The sequence below is a fragment of the Vulpes lagopus genome, chromosome 1 (assembly GCF_018345385.1).
Source record: "Vulpes lagopus strain Blue_001 chromosome 1, ASM1834538v1, whole genome shotgun sequence".
Taxonomy (NCBI): Eukaryota; Metazoa; Chordata; class Mammalia; order Carnivora; family Canidae; genus Vulpes; species Vulpes lagopus.
The window spans coordinates 154020362-154024616 of record NC_054824.1 but is presented as its reverse complement, the minus strand read 5'-3'; the positions used below and the strand labels follow the sequence as shown (position 1 = coordinate 154024616).

Genomic DNA, 4255 nt, shown 5'->3' with positions numbered 1-4255 from the left:
TTATGTATGTTGATTTCTGGCCTGAAGACGTAGTTATTTTCTGGTTTAGAATTTTCCTCAAACTTTATATCTGGCAATACTCTTTAGGGTAATGGCTCCATTTGAAAGGAAATAGAGTATTAGACATACATACAAGAGCTGTCAACACCTCTGTTTTGTCAAGTGGAATCCATTCTGAGCCCATCCATTGCACATGGAGTAATGGTTTATCTGCAAACTGAAAAATCCACTTCATTTATAAAATAGCTCTTTATGATGTGATCAATTACTCAGAATGGCCTGAAAATGTCAGATGTGTGGTCCCAGCTCCAGTCAAATGAAGTGAGTAATTTTCAGTCACTTGTCCAGTGGTTGAGCCAAAAAGAGAGTAAATATTTATAAGCTTATCCCAGGGTGCTGGCTAACAGAGTGCCTGGACTTCTTCTAGAGCAAATAAACAAGAATCCCCTACAGTATTTAAACTTGTCCACTATTTCTCAGCCAGCTTCTCTCTTGTCTCCTCATAGTGATTATATACCACTCATTTCCAACCACATTTTGATTGTCCTGCTGCTAAGTTATAGCAAGTATTTTAGAAGGGACAAGAGTTGTTTTCCTTTTCTTTTGACCGCATGTTTAGATTGTATGAGCCATTGTGTTTATCCCATTTTTTACTCCTTAGTTTGCTTATTCTATCTCAGTAGGTGACCACAATGTTTGCTTTTGCTCATTAAGCTTTTGAACATCACGCAAAGCATTACAACAGAAAATTATTCAAGCAGTATGCTACATAAACTGATCAAGTAATTTCATCTGAAATCAAATGTCTAACTTACAAGAGACTTGAAGTTGAGAGACAACCGATTTTATGAGGTTCTGAGAACTTATAAAGAGTTTAATTTCCTGTTTAAGTATTTAATTGATTATGTTAATAAAATTGTATCTGTTGCAAGGATTTTTTAACTGCATGTTATTTTTTTAAAAAAAAGTTTATATGTGAATCTTCATGACAAGTCTTAGAATTTTACAGCTAAGAGTGACCTTAGAATTTATCCATCTATTCCAAACATCTCATTTTACAAATAAGTTAACTCATGTCCTTGGGAGTTTAGTGAGGGACATGCCCCAGGACATAGCCATTGCTAGTGATTTTGTGGTATGTTTTCCTGAGATGAGCCCTCTAGCTTTCCTGATAACATTTTAATTGTTGTTTCATGAGCACTGTGCTATTTCACATAGAAAAAAAAACCCTGACTTTATCAAAATATGTTTGAAGCCCATAAAGATGGTTCTTAATCTTCTTTGGATTATAAACCACTTTGAGAATCTGCTGAAAACTCTGATCAATAGAAAAACTCACATATATAGTAATTCATATCCCATTTCATGAAATCCATAGAATCCTGAAACCTTAATTCAAGATTCATTCACTAATAAGTCTATCATAATAATGGTGGCCTAATTATATTTCTATATTTGAATCAATTGAGATATTAAGTGCCATTGGAAGTAGTGTGATGGTTATTTATTAAATAATAGCTATTATTGCTAATAACAGTAAAATTAATGCACTTTGCAAAAAAAACTATTTTTGATTCATATGAACACATTGTCAGATATAATGCAACTATTTCTTGTCAATTTCAACTCACAAGTAAACAGGTTTTGTTTGACATAATGGGATGATTTATAGACAATGCAGAATAAATATTCTCAAGATTCCCTAACATACATCTAAGAAATATAAAAAATAAGTGGCATTGTTCCACATTCAGGAATAAAAGGGGAGCTATACAAATAGCAGTGTATGTATCTGATATGCAATGGCCAGATTGTAAGAGGACTTCCTATGGGATGGGAGACTGGCCTGAATCGTTTTATAGTGAGGCTGGTTTGCATCTCTCGAAGATTCATGCTTCAGGTCTCAGCCATGGCACTGTCAGAGCAGCTGTAAGGAAAGACACTCACTCTTATTCACACTTAAAGACGTAAAGAGAGAGCTTAGGCTAAAATGACACTCTGTTAGCAGCTTCTAATCCAGCCTTTCCTAACCAATGCCCCATCAAAATACCAAACAAGACAGAAAAACAAGCATAGGAAAAGATAGGAATCTGGGTGGAATTTTTAAATGCCTAACTTAAGAAAGGCAGATGCCAGTGTTATTCTATCAAACAGAGCAAGACTGCTTGCCTGAAATGAGTCAGAAAACACTTCGTGCTTCTCCAACTGTTTACTATAAACAAACCTAAGTAAGCTGAAAAACTATAAAACTGTATTTTACAAAGGTACTGTTCTTGAAGGCAGGTCTGTACTCCCCAGGGACTCTTCTTCTAGCTCTTTCCTGCATCAGCTTAGAGGCTAACTTAGGAAATGAAGAGGCAGAAAAGGAGAGGAGGCAGTTATGTATTATACTGCCTTGGAAGAGAACCCCTCACAAGAAAAGCACAAGATCTTTACACGCAATGCACAAAATGTGGAGGAAAAGGCAGTCTGAAATGCATACTTGCTGAGGACTATGATCATTAAGAACAAAGTTTACTCTGAAGTCACCAGGCAGTGAGATAGTAGATCCAGTCTAATGCTAGCTGAGAAAGCCTTCCAGACTTTTGCAATTGATTGCTCAACCCACCTTCTCTCCATCAATAGAAATGTGGATTCAGCCAAAGTCAACATGAGTAGAAAAAACAAAAATAATTTAGGCAGGTTGTAGGGTTTGAAGAAGCGAGGTCTTCTGACATTCTAGAATGAATTTAAAAAAGGATGAATGTGATGAAAATACTGCAGAACAAGGGAATGGAACCATCAGCATCTTTTAAAAATCTGAATAAAAATAGACTTCTGAATGTGACTTATTCCAGGTCCAGAAAAAAAATTATTGAAGAATGCTAAATAGTTTGGCAAGAGATAGAAAGGCTGCCTGTAACAAAAGCAGAAAAATCTTAAGAAGACAGTGATTTGAAATAAACAGATGCTAGGTAAGATTAAAAAGTAGACTAGATAAGAGAAAGGAGGTAAGAAACTAAAGATCTAATACTAGATTATAATTCACAGTGCAGATATCAAGATAGAAATGAGACTCCCGAAAGTCAAATGAGTAACGTTGGAGGACAACCTTTTTCCTTTCTAGGAGGCAGAGGAAAATAAAGTGTATGAAAATGATGAGAAGGAAGATGCTATGGGATAGGGAACAGGGAGAGAACCTGGGATTTTGCATATTCCTGAGGAAAATGCCAAAAAAAAATTATAAACAATACTCAAAAATATATTTGAAGAAAATATATGATCTGATTGAAAATATATGGAACCTGAATGATGACATTTCTAGGAAAAAATTGTAAGAGAGGGCAGCCCCGGTGGCGGAGCGGTTTAGGGCCGCCTGCAGCCCAGGGCGTGATCCTGGAGACCCTGGATCGAGTCCCAGTCAGGCTCTCTGCATGGAGCCTGCTTCTCCCTCTGCCTGTGACTCTGTCTCAATCTCTCTCTCTGTGTGTCTCTACGAATAAATAAACAAAATCTTTAAAAAAATTGTAAGAGAAACAGACTAGACAAATTGAAGCAAGTTATTTGGAAATATAATGACAAAATAATGACAAGTACTCAGGTAGAGAGAATAAAAATTTTACTTTGAAGAGTACATACATCAGAGTAACTGCAAACTTTTCCCTCCAGTGGAGGGACTTACAGATGTTTCATTTAAAATGCTGTGATTTAGAATTTCATTACAAACCAAATTGATTTTTACTTGGGAGGATACTAGAAATATGTTTTCAAATATCCTACTAGTATATTCAAAGAATACCTGAAGATGTAAAGAAGTCAAAACAGAAATACATAGTTTAAGAGATTTTGGCAATAATCACGCCTCGGATAAACCTCATTGGCTACAATACTGCCACTGCACCAAGCTTAGTTTAAGAGATTTTGAAGTGTGTTGAAAACAATTAAGTCTAAATGAGTACTGTATATTTAGTTGCAAATCAAAGTTATACCACAAATATTTTTGAAAGAATATGCCTTATTAAAATAATAATTAAAAATAATTTGCCATAGTGCCTTCAGGACTATTATGAATAGAATCTGTGGACAGTCTTTGTTGAAAAGACACACAGAAAGAAAACAGAAAAAACAAAATGTTAAATGTTAAATCACATGTATTCATGACATGATATTGAGTGTAAGAAGCAGGGCACAAATCTAGATGTACACTATGAACACAACTTCAGTTAAAAATTACATACACACCTATATATCCAAATACTTAAAAGGTGAAATTATA

The 4255-nt window shown here is 35.1% G+C and overlaps 1 pseudogene; it reads right to left on the bottom strand.

Annotated features, from left to right (window-relative positions):
- Window positions 1–3755: 3755 nt before the first annotated feature.
- LOC121474632 lies at window positions 3756–3886 on the bottom strand (annotated as a pseudogene).
- Window positions 3887–4255: the final 369 nt, after the last annotated feature.